The sequence below is a fragment of the Molossus molossus genome, unplaced genomic scaffold (genome assembly GCF_014108415.1).
Source record: "Molossus molossus isolate mMolMol1 unplaced genomic scaffold, mMolMol1.p scaffold_m16_p_1, whole genome shotgun sequence".
Classification (NCBI taxonomy): domain Eukaryota; kingdom Metazoa; phylum Chordata; class Mammalia; order Chiroptera; family Molossidae; genus Molossus; species Molossus molossus.
Window position 1 is genome coordinate 175647288 of NW_023425344.1, and position 26235 is coordinate 175673522.

The 26235-nt window shown below is 38.5% G+C and overlaps 1 non-coding gene and 1 pseudogene across 1 annotated transcript; one reads left to right on the plus strand and one right to left on the minus strand.

Annotated features, from left to right (window-relative positions):
• LOC118620204 overlaps positions 1-26235 on the plus strand; it is a 148667-nt pseudogene that overhangs the window by 77054 nt on the left and 45378 nt on the right.
• LOC118621910 lies at positions 3347-3454 on the minus strand. Its single transcript, XR_004957842.1, has one exon. It is a non-coding gene; the product is annotated as a U6 spliceosomal RNA (small nuclear RNA).

Genomic DNA, 26235 nt, shown 5'->3' on the forward strand with positions numbered 1-26235 from the left:
ACATCGATGTAAGAGAGACACATCAATTGGTTACCTTCCACACGACCTGGACCAGGGCTGGGGACCAAACCACAACCAAGGTATGTGCCCATGACTGGAATCAAACCCGTAACTCTTTGGTCCACAGGCTGACACTCTAACTGCTGAGCCAAACCAGTCAAGGCTAAATAGAGGGATTTTAGAACTCAAAAATTATGACTTTGAAGGTTTACAGTTAAAAGTAAAGTAGATGAGACATCAAAGAGGACAAAATGAAGAAATAATTAAGCTGCTGGCCTGAGTTTCTTCCCAGTGTTTCTTATGAGGATAAAGAAGAGTAGAGAAAAACCAGGAAATAGGTTCTGAAATTGCAGCCCCCCTGAAGATTTACTGGAGCCAAGAAGGAAAGGAAGACATGGCATGCGCAACAGAAGATGGAGTGAGCAGCCTCAGCTAAACGTTACTGCAATCATTTCGTACTGGAAAGGTAAATCAGAGGAGCTTACTGTAGTAAGCAATAAATACCTTCAAATGCACAAGCATCATGGAATTATGAATTAAAATTGAGTAGGAGTGTCTGTTTTTATGGCGATGTCTCTACGGGAGAATACCAGAGATAAAGGGAAACTGGTCGGACACCATAACCTCTTAAAATGATTGCTTAGGGTTTGCTGCACACACACACACTGTGGAAATAGAATGCTTCTTGGGTTTTATTAGTTCAGTCTATCCAGGATCATAAGTATGTAATCAGGTATGTTATAGGATATTACATTTAAAAATAGCATTCTTGTTTTATTTGCCTAATCTCTTATTGCCTTCCAAATCAGTTATTTGTACACAAGACTTCGGCAACATATACCCTCATGTTTTCTTCATGGATTCTGTAAATTGTGTAACAAAGAAACAATTTGGCATCATCAAATAAATATGAGTTAAACGTTTTAAAGTAAAGAGTTTTGTTCGGTGTTATACAGATTATCTAACACAATCCTTCCCTAGAGGCAACATGTATTCTAAAAGCAGGAGCATATCCAAATTCAAAATAAGCTCTATTAGAGTAAAATGCTAACATAACTCAGGGATAAATCCCTCTTTAACCCAATCCTCAAAAGTATGCTCATATATAAAGATATTCTTAACCCAAATCAGGTCTATTTTCATCGCAATTCTTCATTTTACCTCACTAGAAACCTAGTAAGAAATGGAGTATAAAAGTATATGCAGATATATTATGTATATATTTATATCACATATATATAAGTATATTCCTTATTTTATGATGTAATAAGGGCTGCTTGAACTTGATTACAGGATACAGTTAAAGAGAAAATAAAATGCCATAAACCTCGTGTTCACTTATGTTGTATTTTATGATAATATTACTTTCATTTTCCTAGTGCAAAAATCTCCACATATTGAAAAAGTATGTCGGAGGTGACTGCTCTGTACTAGGGACTGAGATCTAGACAGTAGATATATACAAAAAGAGTGAGATTTAGTTTTTACCCTTGACAATGACTCAGACAGGAACTGTATTCAGCTACTAACAGGGGTTTACCTAACATGTAAGTATGGTCTCTTCTGAAGTCACCAGGGACTCGGGCTTCTCTGACCTTTTCCCTTTACTATTCTCTATCCTCAAGATCGTAGTCTGGCTGCAAAAGAAATTTATTGGCAGTAAGACTACCCTTTTCTGCATCTAAGGAGCTTTCCTCTCTGCCCCCACAACAACTACAACTTACACCTCATTGGACAGAATTTAGAAATACAGCCACACCTAGCTGCAAGGAAACCCGAGAATCTTTGTCTTCAGAGGACAGATATTGAGTAGGCAATGAAAAGTCTCTGCCATAACTAACAAAAACATAACGAAGACAATGTGATGTGTATGTTAGTGCTTACTTTTCAAATTTCTTCTTGGCCTTTAAAAATATATATTTTCCAAGTATTCTGTCTGTGTTTTATCATTATATACAGGTTAAAGTTTTGTTTGAATTGCTCCATTTTCCTAGCAGGAAAATGCTCCCTGAATTTAAAGTAAATGTAGAACTTTACTTACTGATATCCAATTATCAAAATGCCTCTTTAAAAAATAACGTTTTATGCCCTGGCTGGTTGCTAAGTGGTTAGCACATCGACCCACAGACCAGAGAGTCCCAGGTTCAGTTCCCACTAAGGGTACATACCTCGGTTGCAATTTGTCCCAGGCCCTGGTTGGGGTCACGTGGGTGGCAACCACTTGATGTGTCTCTCACACGTTGATGTTTCTCTCTCTGTCCCTCCCACTCTATCTGAAGATAAATGCAAAAATGTCCTCATGTGAAGATAAAAAATAATTTAAAAAATAAAAAAATAATGTTTCCCTTTTTATTCAGAGTTTCATGAACCTGAGATACAATCAAGTAAGCAAGGAATAATCAAGTAAAAGCGGAAACCCCATTAATTCACTACTATGTTGTTTCCCTGTCCTCTTATTTTGCTTATATCCTGGATTCAGACATGGAAAATCAATGCCTTCTGGCACACATTCTAGAATGTTGGTTTGCTCTTGCTGAAGAAATCCGCAAGTGCAATTGTGGTGAGACATTATTTTCATATACTGTCACTGCATCTAACTGAGACTGAGCATTTAAGTTCAGTTTTGTGGAAAACAAGACCACAGTGCAATTTAAAAATGAACACTAGCCTTACAGGGGTTAAATTAATTAAACAAGGAGGCCATTAGTCTGAGGCGGCTCTAAGACCTTAGCAGCCCGCTTAAGCAAAGCCAAACTTAAGCCTGTAAATGCCTAAAGGTGAAGAAACCAAAACCCAAGGACAGCCTATCACAAACAGCCTAGTAGGCTTGTCCAAATTGGCTATGCTTAAGCTATAGCCATTCCAATGATTTCCGTGCTTTGCTCTGCTTCCTCTCTATAAAAGCCTTTTCTCAAGCTCCTGTCCTTGAACCATTCCAATTTGGTGCTGACTGATTTTAATCAATTTTTGCTCAAATCAAGTCTTCAAATTGTTAATATGCTTTAGCTTGTTTTTAACATGGGTAAAAATCAACTGCATTCATATTAGCTACAGCATGAGCTAATATGGCATTTTTTTAAAAGAATGACCACAATCAAATCTTTTATTTTTATAAATGTACAAAGGTGATCCAAATGTGACCACCACTCATTTTTCAAAAAGAAACTTTCTATAAATAAGCAAACCATCTGCTCACGGACATGTGCATGGATTTATTAACTGTCTCATTGGGCTTAATTACAGACCACTCACAGTAATACATTTTTACTATTACTAAAGGATAGTATGATGTTAAGCTGTTTTTTAGCTTTTGCATATACATGTTACACTTATGGCTGAAAATGCAAAAAACATAAAATGTTTCAAGAATTTGCATGTTATTCTTGAACAAGGGTCCTGCTAATCTCTGTAATGGTCCAGTTTAGTACACGTGCTGCCATGCCACCCTGAGCACTAGATGGCTCCTTCAATAAAAGCAACTTTGAAATATTTTAAAACAATGCTACATTGTTATTTTGAGTGAACACTATGGTTAAGGTTTCCTGTCTCTGGAGCACATTTTGAATATTTTTCTCTCTTCTCACCACATAAACATTCAATTAGCTGGAAAATTTTGACTAATTAAATTGCTGGGGAGTATGTTTTGCCTCTCCACCCCTAATCTCTGATAAACGTTGCATATCAAGAGCCTCTAAGCTGGCATTTCTGAGCCATTGATATGAAGTGACTGTTTTGAAACTTATTCACTCCTTTAAAAGACAAAGATCCAGTGTTCTATCCTTATAGGGCAAAATTACTGTCTATGTTTGGCTAACAGGGATACATTTGCTCCAAATCCAAAAAGTTCCTGAACTCATTTCCAACATAAAAGCAAATTATAATAGTTTTAAGGTAGTGGAATTCTGAGTTATGATAAGCTAATGCACTTAGTTTTTTTTCTGCATCTTCGAACCCCACATCCTGGTTTAAGATTCAAACGTCTAGACAAACTTCTTGTGGTCGAGCAGTAGGCTTTTTAGCTGATGAAGGACTGGCTGATTTGGAAATCAGTTCTTAAGGCCTCCGGAGAACAACATGCTGATATCCCTGAGCTTTTAGCTCCTAGATTTTTCACATCGTTTTTACAAAAGAAACACCTCCAGTGTACCAAAGCTTTGTGTAATGAAATCTTTCAGAGAAGCCAGAAATATATAACTCTTCCCTACCTGAATTCAGTCGTGGGTTAGAGCACATTTAATTTCAAGCCAATAGATTCACTGCACATCAGCACAAGGGATTAAAGACAAGTCTAGTTTTGTTGCCCTAAATGTACTGTTATTGTTATCAATTCATGCAGACTTGCAATAAGTTTTCAATAAATCTAAGATTAACTATTATTTTCTCACCTATAAATAAAATATAATCATCTTAAAAATCAATGAAGGAAAAACCATCATATCCATTAACCTGGCTCAGAATCCCTCCAGGCCCTTGCTAGGAAGCACAGCGCTGTGGGTCTTTCATTTTATTGAGCTATATCTCTTTGTATGGCAACCAGCAGGCAAAAGAAAAAAAAAAAATCAAATCTGAAAATCAAAGACTACAGTTTTTTATTCTGCAAAACCACTGAGGCAGAGACTGAATATTCTTTTCTGCCTGAGGTTAATTTTTTTTTCCCCACTTTAATTTGCAATCAGATGCAATCAAATAAAATAAATAAAAAAGAAACATTGCCTCAAGTAGCCAGTGGCTTTATTACCATCTCTACTGCCAGTCTCTACTTTCTATCACTTCCAAATCCTATGCTTGTAAAGTCACCTGCACAACCCTGCACTTTTATGAACACTTTAGTTGTCTTCACTGACTGTCATTTCGAACCACCTGCGGTTACAAGCTCAAAAGCAGTAATACATAGGGGTCAAGGCCACTTTTTCTCAGTAAACTAAAAAAACAACAGCCTAGTCGTTTAGTGATTTTTTTGTTTTGTTTTGGGGTTTTTTTTCTTTGTTTGTTTGTTTTTCTGTCAGCTTTTCTATACCCTACAGTGGACATTTTCCTTGCCTTTCCGTTGTGAATGTTCCTCCAAAGACATGAACTTCACAATAAGGTAACCATACAAAAACAAGGTTTTATAGACAACCCATTATCAACTAGCAGAAGGGGGTGATTAGTCATCTGCTCCACTTGAAATAGATCCAAAAAATTCAAGCCAGTACTGCAGAGAGGAAAACGTTTAACGTAGCATTCCAGAGCTGGAGCCATCCTGCCTTCGTGCGGGGCGTTGGCGGCCGACTTTGGAAAGGCTGTGAGTAATCTCAAAAGCCAAGCAGGAGGAGTTGACCAGCTCTCCCATCCAAGGCGGTATTTTTTTCCCCACCCCACACCACTCCACCCTGGTTGATCAACCCTTTGACTTCTCTTTGGACTAGAGCCAGAAAGAACCACCTTTTGGTTCTGCTTCTGTGGGCTATTAACACTGGTTGGTTCCATTAAATTATATTCAACCTTTTAGTCCAGATAGGTTCTCTAAAGTCATAACCTTTTCTGAAAATAAAAGGAGTGTTTATCAGCATATTCTTCTCTCTTCGTTTTCTGCGATTCATTACCAATTCACATAAAGTTTTTCAACCTGTAAGAGGCCTAGTTCACCCTCAAGGCAGTTCACATGCAAGTCCACATTTTCCCTCATAAATAAAATATGATCATTCTTAAAAATCAATATGAGAAAACAATCAGAACCATTAACCTATCTCAAAATCCCTTCAGCCTCTTGTAGGAACCACACAGTGCTGAGTCTTTCATTTTATTGAGCTGTGTAATTCTTTGTATGGCAACTAACAAGGGGAAAAAAAAATCAAAGACTCAGGTGTTGTGTTCTGGAAATCAGAGAGAAGTGGAAGTGTGAGAATAGATTTTTGACCTTTATGATTATATGTAAGAAAAAAATAGGCTTTGAAAACCCAGGAAATAATGGTTTTGAACTACTGGTAAATTAGCTTGGTTTGGTTTCTCCCTTACTCATGAGCAATTTATAAACCTGGGCATCAATTTTGAAAATTGTCAGAAACTTTTCTTTTAGATTTAAAAAGAAAAATAGGAGGTAAAGATTGATTTTAAAAGTGGATGAATAAAATGTAATGAAAGATAAGACTGAGTTAGGCTCAGACCTGTAATTGAGGAGCTGAAATGCAAATACTCATGGGTGCCTGGTCACTGTCACTGTTCTGGTCACTGTCACTGCTTCATGGTCACTTATTCTGTCCTTCCCTGTTGGAATTCCTATGTAAAATTCAATATTAAGAAAAAAATATCAGACTATAACTGGATTTTAAGTCAACGTCTAACTTCATCAATGTATAAGACAATGTATAATGTCTTATAATATAGTCTAATCGATCTCATTGATACACTCTTTATGAAAATACTCAGCTTCCCTACTATCCTCCATCTCTTTAAAAAATGAAATACATCTCCAATTATCACAAAGATAAAGTAAATAATTTTCTAGTAATTAATCTAACATGCATTGAAAATGTTAAAATTATAAATAGACATCATTAGTATAGCCACACAAAAATAGTCAAGTGTGCATGGGAAGAGAAAAATGTAGCTTGGTATTTGATCATTATAAAAATTGAGTAAAGAGCCCATTTTTGGTAAAAGTTTAAGAAAATAATCTCATAGTTTTAATATTTGTGCAAAACAATATTTAAACTACCATTTTGTTCAAAATCTCTAAGACCCAACTTAATAGCTAAACATGTAGAGAAAGAAAACTACATGTGGTTTTCTCAGTAAGAATGCAATAAGGAAGTAACAGAATCTGAACTATAAATGCTATTTTCCACAACTAAACGCATAAAAATCAACCTCCTTTTATTAATTCTACTTTTAAAATTTTAAATTGCATTTCATGCCATATGATTTAAAGTATTAAACAAAAGAGTAGAAGACACATAATTCTTTACCAGCACCTATGACCAGGTATTTAATCCATTTCAGGTATTTAATCCATTTGCATTTATTGGGATGGTGGTTTTATTTCTTTAATCTGACTTATGTTTAGTATTTATTATAATTTATTATTGTTTCTTCTGTTCCCTTTGCTTAAGTTTTGCTGGCTTATCTCTCTTCATTCTCTTCCTTCCTTCCCTCCCCAGATTATTTTTAAATAAAATTGTGTTTATTGGTTTCACTAGTGATTACAGTCCCATCCCTAATAATGATAATTTAAAATATATATCTGATTAATATCTTGACATTAAATAATAACTGTGCCTCCCACCAATAGGCTTACTCGATCACTGTTTCCTCTTCTCTCCTCTCTGTCATTCAAACATTTAACTTGCCATTTAACATTTCTGGGAGTTATATAATGCTATCCATGTACAGTTGTGTTACACATATACTTCTAATAATGGCAGTGTTTGAACAGTTCATACTGGACCCAAGAATTCCTAAATTTTAGAAGACTGAAATACAGGCATCACATTTTTATGGGCTTAAATCATCAATAGAGAAAAATAAAATAACCAGAGCCAGTTGGTTTTAATTATGTTTCTAATCATTGACTCTTCACAAAAAAGAAAATTAGAGGTTTGCATTAATTACTCAGTACGTTTAGAACAGTTAGATTTTATACAACTAAGTAATCGGTAAGCTTTTAGTCACAGCACATTCTGGAAAGTTCACAACCACGCTTCCAGGTTAAGCACATAGACTGACTGGTTCAGCAGAGGACATTTCTCATATTTCTCTCAGGTGCTTGATAACATCCTCAAGCTATGTGGTCACTTCCCCTGTCATTCTGCATGGTTTTACCACAGTTCTACCTCTTCCAAAAGGACGTAGTCCCCTAAAACCTGCTCTTTCTACTTTTCCCTCAAAACTTTAGCATCCTTTTGTTCCCCCAAGCCCCAACTACTAAGTTAATAGGTTCAGTAATATCAAAAATCAAATGTGACTCTGAGTCACTGAATGTAACAGTTAAAATATCTATGTCGTAGGTGACATTTCTATAGACAACACTTGCAATTTGAGCAACTGTATTATTGTATTTTTTCATTTACTTTTTAATCTTCACCCGAGGATACTTTTCCATTGATTTTTTTTAGATGGAGTGGGATGGAGGAAGGGAGGGAGGGAGGGAGAGAGAGATCGAAACATGGACGTGAGAAAGACACATAGATTGGTTGCCTCCTGCATGACCCTTACTGGGGCCGGGAATCAAACCTGAAATGCATGCCCTTGACTGGGTATCAGACCTGTGACTCTCTGGTCTCCGGAGCGATGTGCTAACCACTGAGAAAAACCAGCCAGGGCTGAGCAATTATATTATTTTATAAAATTGTCAGGACAGCCTTTATTTAAATAAAATATGTTAATAAGAACAGTGAACAAAAAAGAAAAATGTAAGCTATAGATAATAATCAACTCAGGAAAATTTGACATGGCAAATTTAAAACAATAAGAACTTTGGACAAACTCTCACTTCTAATCATGTTGGTAGACAATGTTTTACTCAGATATTTGGTAGACTACAAAATCCAAAACTGCAGATTTACCAAAGATTTATCATTATTTAATATTTGCTTACCATTTATTTCAGAGACACACCAGACTCATTTTCACTTACAGCCAGGTACAGAGCGAAGGCTTAAGCCTTGCTTCTTAAGCTGACAAGGTCATGACATCCAGCAGCATCTATTTCTCTCTAGTCCCCAATCTCTATACTAACCTACTAACTAGTCCTTTGATACTAGAATCCAACTTCCGGTATTGCTATGCTATTATCTTCCTATAACTGGAAATCTGAGGAAGCTTTTAGCATTCCTCTCCCACGACTGGATAATCTATTTTACTGCTTTCTATCACTCTGGGTTCAAATCCTAGCTCTGCAATTTGCCAGCTGTGTAGCATGGGGCAAGCTCCTTAATATCTCTGAGCTTCAGTTTTCTCATCCTCATATTGGAGATAATAACCCCTCTCATAGATTGCTGTGAGCATTAAATTAGTAGGTGAATCAATTAGGACAAAATTCATATGCAATTAAAGTTAGCTAGTGCAACATCCAGAGATCACTGGTTCTCAATGCTGGATGCATAGTCAAAGCACCCAGGGAACTATTTAAAAACACTGACTTCTGCCTACACAGACCAATGAAATTAGAATATTTAGGAATGGGGCCCAGTCTTTGGTATTTGGTAGGTTCTAAGGCCAGAACACCCTTTAAAGTAATAAGAATAATAAGTCATTTACTGACTGTCTACTGTGTGTCCGGCTCTGCCTTAGTCACTTTACTCACAGGAAATGGGATGATGCGTAAATAGGACTTTCTTCATGAAGGAGCCCAATCAAGACTAAGAGGTGGTGTGCATTTTTACACAAAGTTCTCAGGAACTTGTCTTCTAAAGCTTGGAGTCAGGAGCTCCAGAGGGGAAAATAAAACCCACAAACCACCTTGGATCTGTGGGCCTGAGAGTCCAGTTCCCCTCTGTGAAGTTTTCCCAGGTATGACCGTCTATGGCTAAACTGGGAAAATGGAGGGAGACACTGTTCGCTGAATGAAGGAGAAACAGCCTCTTCTTTGATTTCCTCTCCAAACCACCCACATTTGCCCTTTGCCATATTGGATGTATTTGTAACATAAATTATATACATTACATATTATTGGAACTACAAAATATATTTAAAAGCCCAACATAATCACCCCTGTTATTAGCCCTTGCATAGGTATTAGCGTGGATGCGTTTGGAGGGAATATTAATGTTAAAATTAACTTAAAACACAACTAAAAAATTATAATTTTTGCAAAAAATAAACATGTACTATGATATGGAAGAAAATGTATTCTAATGTCTATGATACATAATAAGTGAAAAAGGCAGGGCATAAAACACTAGGAACATTATGATCCCATTTCTGCAAAATATATTATTTTCTATTAATATTGTATACAGATATAGTCATGTATATTCATACCAAAATATTATCAGCCAGGCATAAATGTTACAACTATACCATTAACATCAATTTTAGTCTCTGTAATAATTCAAGAATAGTTTTAAGTTCTCTAAATAAAATGAGATACTGAAATGACCTCTTCATGACATAAAAAGACCAAAAATGGCTATCATAATTTTTCCAGAAGACTCCCGGACAAAAATGTTTATGTTATTTTGAAAGCTTCTTTATTTGCATAAAAGCAGGCTATGCCACATTTCTATATTTTATTGAATATATATATATATATTTTTTTTCCAAATGTTTCTTGATTTAGGAAAGTAATTTTTCTTAAATCTTAGCTTATTTTCATTACAAAAGATGCTCTTTTTAATAAAAGAATTAAAACCGGTCCCCTTGAGAATTTTTAATTTTATTAAAATTATGTTTCAACTAATCAGAGGTACTTATAATATCAAATATATTAGGTGTCCACATTACTTGCTTGTAAAATATAGTGACTAAGTGTATGTAGAGTAATTTAGGAGATCGCTCCTCCAGTGCCTAGTGACAGTACCCATGCTTTTTCTACTGACCAAGGAAAAGGAATGATATTCCAAGTAATGCTTCCTCTATCACCCTCCAGTCTCAAAAATTGTAGCTTCTCATCCATAATGTTTTTTTATCCTCACCTGAGGACATATTTTTGCATTTATTTTCAGATAGAGCGGGAGGGAGAGAGGGGGGAAGAGAGAAAGAGAAGCATCGACGTGAGAGAGACACATCGACTGGTTGCCACCCACACAACCCCAACCGGAACTGCAACTGAGGTACGTGCCCTTCGTGGGAACCGAACCCGGGACTCTCTGGCCCATAGGTTGATGCTCTAACCGCTGAGCCAAAAAGTCCAGGGCCTCATCCATAATTTTTAAATGAAAACCTTATTTGTAGATCAGATAGCTGAATATCTCTTTCTTAATGAATTTATATAGTTTTATTTTATTCAAACTTCTTTTTACCAAAAATGGAAAGTGTTAAGATGACAAATTTTAGGGTGATATAAGTTTACTAAGCAGAGGAGTAAAAATATAGAAACAGTCAAGGTGACAGGAGAGTAGGGAACAAGTCATGGGTTTCAGGATATGTTGAAACATGTTCATTGTCATGTTTCTCTGCAACATTCAGATGACTACGTAGTAGATGGTGGAGTACAGACCTAGACTTCAAACATTAAAATGTTAAAGAAAGCCTGGCCAGTGTGTCTCAGTGGTTGAGCGTCGACCCATGCACCAAGAGGTCGCTGGTTCGATTCCTGGTCAGGGCACATGCCCAGGTTGTGGGCCATCTCCCCAGTGGGGGGCATGCAGGAGTCAACCAATCAATGTTCTCTGTCATCGAAGTTTCTATCTCTCTCTCCCTCTCCCTTCCTTTCTCTCTAAAAATCAATAAAGAAAAAAAAAATTTTTTTAAGTGTTAAAGAGAAAACCACACGCCCAAATGGCATCACGAACAGCCCATGATACCAAGCCCAGCTTTAATACCTGATCTAACTTCAGTTTCAATCTCTCCCAGAAATGTAATCTTAATCAACCATTCTGGAATTTTCTGGTCAAGCACCAGTCAAGTATTCTCTTCTATACATCTCTCTATCTCCTCCCACAGAAAGACGAGGCAATCTGCATGATAAACACCTTGCCACTCCCTTACCCCCCAGCCCACATCCTGCTCTAAAAATAACCCTTTCTTCTCTTTTAGTAACCGCTCTCTTGCCCTACCCTTCTCCCCACGAAAACCTTCCATTCTGTACAAGCCCTCATGGAGCCTCTGTACTTGCTAGATGGGATGCTGCCAGATTTATGAATTGCTTGATAAAGCCATTTCGTCTTCAGACGTACTCAGCTGAGTACTTTTGAACAAAATGTATGGAAGATAATAGTGAGTAAGTGTGAGATAAGTAGATAAGTATGTGATAATAAGAGTATATACTGGTCTTGGATTCCAGGTCCTGGAACACAGCTTCTGAAACCCTTATAATTTCTTGGGTGAGAGGAGGACTTTTATCTTAATGGGGCAATTCTGGATGCACCCTGGATGGCGTCCGAAGGAGGGCTGGTCACTGAAAACACCGAGCCACGGTTAGAAGCTTGAAATGCTTCTTGAGAAGGGAGAAGGGCTGAAAATGGAGTGAATGACTCATCATGTCCACAGGATGAAGCCTCCATAAAAAAAAATTAAAAAAAACCCAATAATATGGAGTTCAGAGAGCTTCAGGTGGTGAACACATCCATATACCAGGAAGGTGACACACCCCAACTCCACGTGGACTGGAGTTCTTGAGGTTGGGACCCTCCCAGACCTCATCTTATGAATCTCCTCATCTGACTGTTTGCTTATCTCCTTTATCATATCCTTTCATAAACTGGCTAATGTAAGTATATTCCTGAGTTCTGCAAGCCACTCTAGCAAATTAATTAAACCTGAAGAGGGGGTAAGGGGCACCTCCGATTTACAGCCAATGGGTCAGAAGCACAGGTGACAGCCTGGCCTCGCGACTGGCATCTGAAGGGTGGAGAGGGGACAGTCTTGTAGGATGGAGCCCTGAACCTGGGCGAGCTCGTGTCATCTCCAGGTCGGCCGTGCCAGAATTGAGCTGAAGTGTAGGGCACCCAGCTGGGGTTGCGGAGAATTACTTGATGGTGCAGGTAAAACCTCCATGTTTGGTGACCAGAAGTGTCAAAAGTGAAGTATGGTGTTTGAGGGTGGTAGTATGTGAAAGTAAAAAAAAGAAAAAACCACAGGAGGGGAAAATTGAGTTTTTCAACATAATAAGAATGCAGATCTGATGTCTGATTGTCTCTAGGGTACTTCTGCATCTAAATTTCTAGCATAGATTTCTTGCTTAATCCTGACTCATATATCTAAATGTTTATAGTACCGTCTCTTTTTGAAAATTTCCTAGCTACCTTAAACTCAACTTGACCCCACATGAACATCTCATTTCCCCCTCCTCCCGTCTCTCTTCCTGTATGTAATATATAAGATCATGACAGCAAAGCATGCTCTCTGAAAGGCCAGTGGAGCCAGTACGTGGAAGACAGTGTTTAAAAGTGGACAGAAGAAGTTCTCATGAGAAACCAAGCAAGAACAACATGAAAGATTGCAAGTGTCCCAGAAAAGTTTAGGAGAAGCCAAAAACTAGAGTTACAGAAAGGAAATGATCAATATCATAAAACGCCACTCAGGGGCTCCGTGAAATACAAGCTTATACAAAAAAAGAGTCCAAAACAGTCAGTCACTTGCCCGAGACAGAGACATTCAGTCATCAAAAGTAATTTTAAACAGGAATTACATTCTAATATAAAAATGACAAATAGCCTGGCCAGTGTGGATCAGTAGGTTGAGTGTCTTCCCAAGGACTAAGAGGTCCTGATTCAATTCCCGGTCAGGGCACATGCCCGGGTTGTGGGCTCGATCCCCAGTAGGGGGTGTACAGGAGGCAGCTGATTGATGTTTTACTCTCACACATCAATGTTTCTATCCCTCTTTCTCTCTAAAAAAAAATCAATGAAAACATGTTTTTTTAAAAATGACAAGTGCACCCTAGCCGGTTTGGCTCAGTGGTTGGAGCGTCGGCCTGCGGTACAGAGAGGCCCGGGTTCGGTTCCCACTAAGGGCATGTATCTCGATTGCAGTTTGTCCCCGGCCCTGGTCGGTCGTGCGGGTGGCAGCCACTCGATGTGTCCCTTCACATCGATGTTTCTCTCTCTCCCTCCTCCTCTCTCTCCCTCCCGCTCTGTCTGAACAAAAAATGGAAAAATGTCCTCGGGTGAGAATAAAAATAAATAAATAAAAATGACAAATGCATTATATAACAGCAGATTTTGTGTTTTAATAATTAATTTAACTGAAACAAGATTTGAAGGGATTTTTAAGTAAAATTAACAGAGTGAAATCAGATTTCAGAATCTCTTTTCTCCAATACCCAACAAAATGACAAATTATAGTACAAAAATGGCGGGGGATCACCAGCAGCAACTGAACTTAAACTCTCACCAAACATCTTAGAAAGAGGGCAGAACGACGGATTTCCTGTGGGGTCAGCGCCATCCATCCCCCCTGAACACCCTGGAGGCCATGCCTGAGGAAGAGAGGGAGTCACCAAAAACCTCACGAATAGCCCCAGGTTTTGGAAATACAGCAAAGGAGTAAGTACACAGCTCTGGGGAAAGTCTCAAGAAGGCAAAGCCCCTCCTAAATCTCCAGGGCTCAGCAGAAAGTTACCAGGGCCTTCACAAATTTATTTCTCTACTTTGGTCTTTCTAGGAAGAAATCTAAGCGGAACAGAAAGAGATAGGACTGTGAACAACCAAAATTATTTACCCCCAGCTAAACAAGGACTTAGCAGAACTAAAGCTACAACAGAAGATAAATGAAAAGACCCTGTGAGGGTGGAGGAAGGTGTGTGGCCAGGTACCCTGGTTAGTGGAAATCCTCCTGAACTCTTAAGTATTAACAACAGGACCCGAACCTATGGGTTTTCATAATTTTCCTCATTCTGAACTTTTAGAATGTTAGAAATGCAGGTTAAGAAATGAAGCTATAATTCAGGATTAAATTTAGGCTCAGAGCTCAATGTCCAATCAAAGGAATCTGAAACCCTAGAGGCTCCTCTTTCCCTCCTCGCCCCCCATTGGGAACAGATCACTTCTACTAAATCAGAGTGAATCCTGGTGTCATTTACCAGGAGGGGCCCAACCTAATTTCAGTTTTAACACACTGTACCCTACAATCAGATCTTCATCTTCGCCTGAAGCCTAATTCTAGGTCAGATTAATTCTCTCATTTGAAAACACAAATCATTTGGGAAACATTAATTCTACCAACTTTCTTCATGACATTGCTTAAGGATTAAATACAATAACTTAGGCCAGTTTGGCTCAGCAGTTAGAGCGTCAGCCTGCGGTCCAGAGAGACCCGGGTTTGGTTTCCACTAAGGGCATGTATCTCGGTTGCAGTTTGTCCCCGGCCCTAGCTGTTCGTGCAGGTGGCAGCCACTCAATGTGTCCCTTTTACATTGATGTTTCTCTCTCTCTTCCTCTCTCTCTCTCTCTCTCTCTCTCTCTCTCTCTCTCTACCTTCCTTCCTCCCTCCCTCCCACTCTATCTGAACAAAAACTGGGAAAATGCCACTCTATCTGAACAAAAACTGGGAAAATGTCCTCGGGTAAGGATAAAAAAAAAATTATATCAAAATGTGTAACTTGCAGTCTAGAGCTTTGATATAAAAAATCTGTGGTTGTTTGTATTTGACAAATGTACATGTATCTTTTTCTATGCTAATGCTTGTGTGTGTGCGCGTGTGCAGATGATGTTTTGTTGAGTTGTACACTTAAAACCTATATGATTTTGTGGCCCAATGTCACCCCAATAAATTCAACTTTAAAGAAAGGAAAGGAAATAACACACACACACACACACACACACACGTTAATGTCTTATAAAGCCACAGCTCACTGCAGAACTGCCCTCCCACACTGATTTCCCTTCACCTCATAAAGTTCTGTCAAAATATTTCTAAAGCTCTGGCAGAATGGATGTTCAAGGTGTGTCTGTTTTCACTGAGATTCTTTGGCTTTAAGAAACTTTGTCTTTCACAATATTGTATTTGTAAACTGGTTCCTTAATAAAGTTTAATTTGACATTGTGACCATCATAGGATTTTAACAAAACTTCAGGGCTGACTTTGCAATTGTTTCATTCCCTATTAAATATAGTGACTTTATAATTTGTCCAGGTAACCTAGAAACAATATTGCCCTCAGTGGTTTGGTAATTGGGTAGATATTTATGGTAACATCCCATACTCTCCATGTAAACACTTGATATTAGTAGCTATTCATAACTGCAGCTTGGCATGTTCATGAAATTAAACAAAGTAACTAATTTAGTTTCAGGCATAAAACAAGGAAATATGCGGGGCTACTGCAGCCACATGCACATGTGAAAACTCACAGACTCATCACAACAACAGAAAGTGTATCGCCTGCAGTAATGAAGTGATTTTTAAATTATTTTGTCAAAGAAATACATTTATCATTAGCAGCCTTAAAGATACAAATTTTAATATTTTCCCATTAAATTATCAGGTTACTTTCCATACATATTGACTATAATTATTTTGTTAGCAAAACACAGACAAAACTAATACATATGAGAAGCATCATTTCTTATGTGTGAAACTCTCCTTATTCCATTCACTATGGTAAAACCTCTAACAGGATATCATTCAAAACAACCTGTTATCTAAGTGAACACCAGGGGAGGAGAACAGTGATGAATATCATCAACGCTAAGGTGATAGAGAGGAGAAAAGAAAAAAAAAGGTTTTCTATCTTGGAATGTAACCTAGTGCAGGCATCGACTTGGTATCCTGGTTAATCTATCAGTAACAAGAGAATGTTATCCCTTGCAAAGCGCTTCACAATATGTATATGAAAAATGCTGTCTGGTGTGAATGGAGAATGAAGCATTCTAATAGCTTCTTTGTAGTCGCTTTATATGCCACATCTGGATTTCTCATTTTCAGGTGGTTACAATGTAATAAGCAGTTGTGACACTTTCACCACACTGGATATAAGTTAATCTTTCACAATTCCAAACTTTTTTCAGAATCTTTCCATATCATTATCATGGATGATATTGAAGCTACATGAGAATTCCAGCTAAAGTGTGCATATTGGTAAAAGGCTGGGTAGCAGAGCATTTAATATATTTTAAAACTAAAAAGCCATTAATGGAGGTGGGGAAAGATGGGGGAGGGGGACATCTGTAATAGTGACAACAATAAATGAAAAAATAAAAAGCCATTAAAATTATACATTAAGAAACAATTCCTCATGGAAAGGATGAACAAATAAAAGGCAAATGCCAAACCTCTACTTATACATCAACTACTGAAATACTGTTTATTAATAAAATATCAATGTATGCCTTGCACATTTTGTAAATTTAAAAAATAGTTCAGGATAAAAGGAAGAGAGAGAGAAGGAAGAGAAACAGAGAGATGAAGGAAGGGAAGAAGAAAAGCAGGCCAGCCGGGGGTGAGGTGGGATGCAGGGAGCACCTTTCTGTGACATAATTTTTTCCTCATGCCCTTAAAAACTTATTTTTCATCATGTTAAATAAAAAAAAAGAAAATATCTCCTAATAACCCCAAGTTTTAATGCATGGGACATCAAAAGGGCTAGTTATTCTAAAGGCTATGTTTAGTAAAGGTGAGAAGACAGACAGAAAGTTGCTCAGTATAGTAACTGAAAAGAGCCCTGGCCGGTTTGGCTCAGCGGTTAGAGCGTCGGCTTGCGGTCCTGAGAGACCCGGGTTCAGTTCCCGCTAAGGGCACGTACCTCAGTTCCAGTTTGTCCCCGGCCCTGGTAGGGTCATGCGGGTGGCAACCACTCGATGTGTCCCTTTCACGTCAATGTTTCTCTTTCTCTCCCCCTCCCACTCTATCTGAACAAAAAGTAGGAAAAATGTCCTCGGGTGAAGATAGATAGATAGATAGATAGATAGATAGATAGATAGATAGATAGATAGATAGATAGATAAATAAATAAAATATCTGAAAAGAATAAATAAAAAGCTATTAAGAATTAAGGCTTTGAAAATCTCCTACTGGTGATTTTCTCTCTCTCTCTCTCTATCTCCCTCCACCCCAAAGAAGGTTAATATTTTCTCTTTATTTGCCAAACCTAAACTATCATTTTGTTTGTTCATATAAAACAGAATCCGTGAAGGCTGCTGATCCTGTGTCCATGCCAAAGGCCATAAAGTTTGTGTTGCCCCATTTGATGGAGTCTTTGTGAACAGTGGCTGAGTCGTCCAAGTCATCAACAGGATGTTCAGGGTGCTGTTCCCCAGCCTTCTGTCTTCACAGCTGTGTTTAGCTTTTCTTCCTCGTTTCTGCTGAACTAAAGCTGCCAGGTGGGCAAGAAAAATTTATCTTATATTTTCTTTAGACCCTGTGAATAATAAATATGAGATTTAGAAGAACCCACAGCTTAAACATTGTTCACTTTCACCACTACTATTACACACACACACACACACACACACACACACACACACACACTTAAATAAATAAATAAATCCACATCAGTGACAAACCTTAGTAGTTTTTCTAGCTTCCTAAAGTTATCCTAGAGTTCTAATGTTTGAAATTTCAGTTTGGTTTCCAATGACAAATCCAAAGCTTTTTTTTCTTTTCTTTTCTTTCTTTTTTTTTTTTTTTTTGGAGCATGTTGTTGTGGCTGTTGTTTCGTTTCATTGTTTGCCTCATTTTTTTTTTTTTTTTCCAGTGAAAGACTCTCCACTGATAATCAAAAGTAAAATTCACCAATACCATTTCTCTTCTAACATTGTGTTCTCTTTATTAACCTAACTAGGTTATGCCACAAAATAATATTTTCTATCTGTGTAATTCTCCAGTTACACCCACCCAAAAATCAAGAGCCAGCATATACAGAAAATGTGGTGAGGGGCACTTCACCAAACCGAAGCGTGTTGGGCTACCAGCTGAATCTAAGCCTGCTCACCTGATTTCTCATTGGCAAAGCACTAATCACTAGTCTCACTCTCTAAAGTTCTCCACATTCCCAAAAGTAAGAGCCTCAGAATCCCTGCTATAACAGAAACTCACTGCAATGTCCCCCCACTCCACCCTCCATCTGTATCACCTGAAGATGTAGGGAGTTCACTGTGGGCGCAGCATCCAACCACCGCAGTGAGGATCTAAAGGTGTCTGCTGACAAACTAAGTAAGATGAGCTTTACCTTATACAATGACTGACAAACCATCACCAAGAAATCATTCTTATTCTGTATCTACCTGTAAAGAGTGGTTTTCAATTAACACACTTATTAGAGAAGGAGGACTTGATATGAGAGGCCAGCCTATGGGAACCACTGAATACTCAGTTGACCCCCCCCCCAAAAAAAATGTTTTTTCTTTTTTGCCTCAAAGCTGAAGCTTATCATTTATGCTTTTGTTCCAGGTTATAAATGGTTAGAAAAACTAGCATTCCTCCCCATGATACAGGAGACTATAAAATGCTTTCAATAGCAAGCATGTATCTTTATAAAATGTAACAGTATATAAGTCAATCTAAATAACTGTCTATTGGAACTAATTTTTAAAGATAGGTTTTGAGGGATTCTAATTGAGGAATGTTATTCCTTCAGTCTTTTTCTATACAAGGTGATTTTGTTATCACAACCCTGCTAAGCAAGTTCTGATTACATGCATCTCTTTAGAATCTCAATTACAAACCAGATTTTAGCATATTTCCGTTTTATGATATTCTACATTTTGGCCACAGTTGGTGAGTGGTTTGGGAAAAAAAGGGAGACTGAATGGGGAGGGGTTTTGTAAGACATTAAAGGGATACCCAGAATGAGTTAATTTTCTTACCCAAAATGTGTGTAAATAAATTGAAATGATATCATTTTATAGAAGATAAAGTAAAACTTGATTTATTGAAAAGGAATAAGAGCATAAACAAGATAGGGTATTATATAACATATCTCTGCTACATGAGTATCATGCTACCCTATATATTGTGTTCCTAAGATTGGACCAGATATATAGAATAATCAGAAGCAGCTCTTGAATGGAAAAAGGTCCCCCCCCTTAAAATGGGGGCATGATCATCATGCATATTTTGTATGACCATTTCTTAGGCTCTCCCTCTCTGACGCATTAGAGCCAATGCCTTTAATGCAGTGGAATCGTCTGAAGCAAGTTCTTGATAGAAAAGGACACAGAAACTCCCCTGATTGGAAACCCTGATTCCAGTTTGTATATCTACTCATACAACTATGAGATAGCCTGCTCATGTAAGTTATCTGTCTGAATGGTGGTGTCTCCCCTTAACTCAAGGAAACAAGTAAGTTCCCTGCACAGGTTGAATTGGACATCACGCTCCCACTGAGTCCCTGTGCTTGTTGAGGGCACACATACATTTGCGACTCCCTTTCCTCTGCTGCTCCCTCTACGGTGAAGTCTCAGAACCGTGGTCACTGCTCTGGGTTTCCTCTGCAGTGTGTGGATCCTGTTTTCGCTGATGACTTTACCCTACTGAATAACAAAAATACATTTTCTTCATAATATATTTTTAAGGATATGTCCCAAGAGTCTCTGAGTTTTCTTTTTGTTACTTTTTTTCTTTTTAAAAAATGCAAGAATAAAATAAAAACTCCATCAAATACCAATCAATACGCCTAGTGTTGCAAAGTTGTTAAGATTTTACTCAACTTGCCCTGGCCAGTTTGGCTCAGCGGTTAGAGTGTCAGCCCGTGGACCAGAGAGACCCGGGTTCGGCTCCCGCTAAGGGCACGTACCTCGGTTGCAGTTTGTCCCCAGCCCCAGATGGGGCCGTGTGGGTGGCAGCCAGTTGATGTGTCTCTCTCACATCGATGTTTTTCTCTTTCTCTCTTCCTCCTTCTCTCTCTCCTGACAAATGTAAAAAAATGTCCTCGGGTGAGGACAAAAAAAAAAAAAAAGATTTTACTCAACTTTTTCTCCTCTTATTCTTTTTTCACTATGGCTCAAGATTCACACAAAAAAAATACTAAATGATGACTGATTCTCATAACAGTTTTGCTGAAAAAGCAGCAATGATTATCTACATTCTGGGGTGTCACATTGCTCGAATTTTACAAAATAAGAAGATTAGGAGCAAGAATATTTTAAACACTGAATCAGGTCTCAGTGGAATCTCTTGAGGTATGAGGCAAAGTCAAGTGATACCATTTGTTCTTAATACTGGAATTATCGAACAATCACATGATTTTCCACTCTGCCAAAAATGTTTTCCATCGTCCTTCAAACTCCAATTCATCGTTCTTAATTCTTTTTTTGAAATTTCACTTTCATGTATTCATTCGTTCGTTTATTGCACATTTATTTAATAAACCTTTTCGGCACTGAGAGCCAGACACATGGAACTTTAAAGAGAAAAGGAAAGGGTGGACGTGGACACAAGATATGGACCTAGAAGGCCAAGTTCACTGAGGAGCAGGCCCAGGCTGCCTACCCATCCTCATGCCACTCTGTAGATCAGCCTGGGATGCATAATAGGAATAAATATACTTTCAGTGCCTGGGGCCATCTGCCCACGTAAAGAAACAGATTCCATAAACAACACAACAGCTCAACATGTGCCCAGATCTGGTGTCTGGGTTCAAATCTCAGTTTTGCCACTTTGAGCCACATGACCTCAGAAAAGATGTTTACTCCACCACTGTTTCTTTGTCCATAAAATGAGAAAACAGTAGTAACTATCTCATAAGTATTTATAAAATGAGTCAAGGTTGTAAAGTACTTAGAACAGGCTCGGCTGGTGTGGCTCAGTGGTTGAGTGTCTACTCATGCACCAAGAGGCCGCTGGTTTGATTCCCGGTCAGAGCATGTGCCCAGGTTGTGGGCCAGATCCCCAGTGTGGGGCATGCAGGAGGTGGCCAACTGATGCTCTCTCTCATCGATGTTTCTCTCTCTCTCTCCCTCTCCCTTCCACTCTCTCTAAAATCAATAAAGAAAAATAAATAAATAAGTACTTAGAACAGTGCCTGGTACAGAGTAACTGCCATATGTTAGTGTTTATATAAATGTATACTTACATAAATTTAAGTTCTTATATTTGTTAAATAAAGGCAAATAAATTGTGTGTTATAAAAGTTAAATGAGTTAGTACACATGTAAAATCCTTAGACCTGTGCTCTTACGTGCTAACTAAAGGTTATCAATAAATACTTATGACTCAACAGTTCCCTCCTGGGAAGCCAGGACCCTTCTGCAGAAATTCCCCCATACATTCCACCCTGTGAAGACCTCGCCACCCAATCACAACGGACTTGACCAAAGAGAAAGCACCACGCCAAAGGCAGGTGATACACCACAAGGAACTGGACCAGTCCAATTGTCCCTCTCAGGAATTCCCACTGAGGATACAGAAGACAGCCAGTGAGTTGAGAGTAAGAGCTGGAGTGCAAGAACTAGCAGGGACTGGGAAGGCACCTCAGTCCTAGTCCCAGCACAGCAGGAGAAGGGGCCTCTGGACCCCTGCTGACACCCAGCTACACACCCGAGTCACCTTCCTGTCTCTGAACTGTGATCCAGGCACCCGAGTGCCCAAGCATGCCATGGTTCCTCTTTGTCCCCCACTGCCGAGTGCTCTATCATTGTCGGTTTCTCTGAGCCCTGGCCAAGGCCAGGTGGCAAGACTCTTCTCTTTGTTATGTCCACTGATATCTTAACAATGGACCACCATAATGTATGGATATTTCTTGCAACTTAATGAACCTCCTCACTGAATCATAAGGTACTACGGGGTAGAGAGGAGGTTCAAAGGGAAGCTTTCAATCCTGTCTGGACATAAGAAACACTTGTACTGATTTTTCAAATTCATAGCCTAGGCCCTACCATCCAGATGTTAATTCAATAGTCTGGAGCAGAGCTTAGGCATTGATGTATATCTGAAGTTCCATTACATAGTATTAATGTACACCTGAGACTGAGAATTACTGAGAATAGCCAAAGAATGATGTAGGCCAGGGCCAGGAAAAGAGGGAACAAAAGAAAGATGGGGACTTAAGCATAAAACGACCTCATGATTTCCTCACTAATAAAGTACTAGTGGGTATTTTCTAGTCCATTGTAATACAGGGTATAGAATAATCTTTTCAGAACATGTATTATTCTTTCAAAACCTTTACTGACTCCCCACTAGGCATGGAAAAAAGCCCAAACCCTATTATAAGCCAGCATCCAGGCCCTCCATGAATCCAAAACACTAATTTGAAAGATACATGGACCCCTTTGTACTTTGCTGCACTGTTTATAACAGCCAATATATAGAAGCAACCTAGGTGTCCATCAATAGATGACTGGATAAAGAAGATGTGGTACAGCCTGGCCTGTGTGGTTCAGTGGACTGAGTGGTGTTCCACAGACTGACTGACAGGTATATGCCTGGGTTGTGGGCTCAATCTCCAGTAGGGGGCGTGTAGGAGGCAGCCGATGGATGTATGTCTCTCACAACGATGTTTCTATTTCTCTCTCCCTTCCTCTCTCTCTAAAAAATCAATAAAAACATATTTTAAAAAAAAAGGAAGATGTGGTACATATATACAATAGAACATTACATGACTATAAGAAAGAATAAAATCTTGCCATTTTTGACAACATGGGGGGACCTAGAGGGTATTATGCTAAGTGGAATAAGTCAAACAGAGACAGACAAATAACAAAAGATTTCACGTATGTGTGGAATCTTAATAAATAAATAAATAAATAAATAAATAAAACGAAACAGAAACAAACTCATAGTTATGGAAAACAAATTCATGGCTGCCAGATGGGAGGCAGGTTAAGGGGGTGACTGAGAAAGGTTAGCAGGATTGAAAAATACAAATTCCAGCGATAAAAAATAGTCATGGAGATGCAAGATATGGCATAGGGACTATAGTCAATAATATTATAATACCTATGTATGGGGTTAGATGGGTACTAAACCTGTTGGGGCTACCACTTCATGAGATATACTAATGTCTAAGCACAACATTGTACAACTGAAACTAGTACAATATTGTGTATCAACTGTAATTGGCAAATAAATTTTAGAACGTTTTTCAAGTTTTCCACAATGTCCCTAATCATAGCACTTAGCTTATAATGATTACCGATGATCACTGCCATTTTTAAAATATTCAGTATATGCCAGACATTATGATAAGGGCTTTAAACACATTACCATAGGTGCTACCTATGAGAAGACTGGGGTTTAGAGAGATAAAAGAACCTGTCCGAGGTTATCCAGCTAATATATGGCAGGAGGAGGCCCTGATTACAGAGCTCATGTGCTTGACCCTTATGCAATAATCTCTCTCTACCTGGTTATTATTTTGTTTTGCTTTCTGAAAGGTTAATTGTTAACATGTAGTTCTTCTCTCTGCTCTAAAACTCTCTGGGTTTAGGAAACTTCTCAGGTCACATCCCACCGCTATCACCACATAAATATCTGTGGTGCTTTCAACCATTTAAAAATATGTCCGAAATGTATTAATGTAAGTTGGCCAGAATCTTTGAAAACCAATTGCTCAGAAGACATTCAACTTATTTCATCTCTATTTATCTTCATTTTTACTGTGCCTCATCAAATTCATCTAGAACAGAATACTTCCTGAAGGCTTTCTGCGGGCCAAGCCATCCTTCACTCCGCCTGCCCCATGAGGATCAAATGGTCAAGTGAGATAAGATATGGAAATTCACTCAGGCAAGTATAAAACAGCTGACAAATGTGTATCACCCCACCCCCACCTTGTCCTGCTCCAACAGAACAGTTATGGTACCTGTTCCAGGAAATTCTTTACCTCCAAATGTATACTCTATTTGTCAATACCATATATGTTTTCTGGAGCTGTGGAGTCTCCTGACTACATTATGACTAGCATAATTAGGGTAAATGATATGAAAGGTGCAAGGATCAGGAATCCCAATTTTCCAGACCACCACTGAGTGAGTCATAATCTCATCATTCAGCAACACATTCCTGCAGTGCTTCTGACAGGAGCCACACCTGTGTCTACATTCTTTGTTCTTGAGGTTCTCATTGCTATGTGACTCCCTGATATTGTTCCACCTCTCTTTACTAATCTTATTTACATTATTTTTGACCTGGATCCCTTGATGATTTTTCCCACTCCCAAACCTGTCTGCCTTACAGGTGGTTCTCATTGCCACCCATCAAAGAATATCAACATTGGTTGAGCCACAGTGACTATCTCCACCCAAACAGCTCCTGACAGTCCATGCACAGACTTTATCTCTTTACATAAAACTCCATCAATGTTGCAGACTCAGACACAGAACTTTAAAACCATATGTTTCCGATATTTGAGACTTCAGGTTCTGTGAATGGAAGAGAGATATGACATGTTTCTTGTTCTTTCACTGACCAGGGTTCGTTTACATAACCTAAAGTCATTTGAGAATGAGTCTTCATGATGTCTTATGTTCAAGTCTTGTTATCAATTCTGTCTAAATGTATAAAGATTCTAACATGTGCTCAGAGGAGATGAACACATAGTGAATCAATCTTGTCCAAGAATATACAATGTTTCACATTTGTCCATTTTTAATACTAACATTTCAGCTGACGCTGTTAGAAAGAATTTAGAAAGTGGCCCCTTTGTAGTTTTCCCTGGTGACAAAAATAAGGATGAACCCATTCTATTTTTTAACCCAAGGTGCCACCGATTGGGTGTTCAGTTGCATGATGCCAATTCTGATTTTCAGGACTGCTTTACTTTGAACACTTTGTATTATGTATGCCATGATCGTATCAGCTTCCATTTATTAGTTTCTTCAAGTAACCAATTAGCTAAACTGTACTGTGCACATGCTAACTGCTAGGAATTCTGCAAATATCTACTATTATTAGATACTATTAGTAAACTCATTTCACAGGTGAAGGAATTGAGCCTGAAGAGAGTTAGTACATTTTTCAGAGCATCCAGCTAATAACTGTGGAGCTGGGATTTGAAAGCAGGCGTGTCTGACTCCAAAGCCCAAGTTTTTAACCCCGTGAACCATTTAGAGATGTTGACTCATCTGCAGTTCTACACAAGATGGGCATTGTGCTGCGGTCAGGGTTCAGAGGGCATTACTGACTAGTTTTCCTTTGTGCACAGTCCATGTAATACACTAACTACACTGGTCATTTTGCAGCTTCTATCTGTGACCTCCTCGCTCCTCAGGCCTCCCAGTGAAACTGGAAACAATCTGACATCAGTGATGTCCTCCTCCATTTAAATTGCATTAAAAGCATTTTTCTGGGACTGATTCTCTGTAGCCATCAGTCCACTGCCTTTCTTCAAATTATTTTAGCCAGTATCCTGTGGCTATGCAGTAAAAACTGCCCAGGTTTTAGTATCCTTCAAAATAAATTTCCATGTCAATTCTTTCCCCTACCCCACATAAAAAAACCTTCCAAATTCCTAATTCTCCCAGACAGAGGAATAGGGAATTGCATAACAATTTGTAATATATCTTTCAAAGTACCCTTTCAGGGGTCTCTGACATTATGTGGAGTGACTATGTAAGAGCAAAGTCGAGACTCTGGAAAGGTTCTCTGCTACAGAGTGACAGGTAATTTAAGATTTTAAAAAACTTTTGCCCTAGATAATACTTGAAAATTCAGCCTTCTATAAAGACTCACTTTCTCCCCTTTAAATCTGTTCTGGGGCTTCAATTCCTAGTTTCCC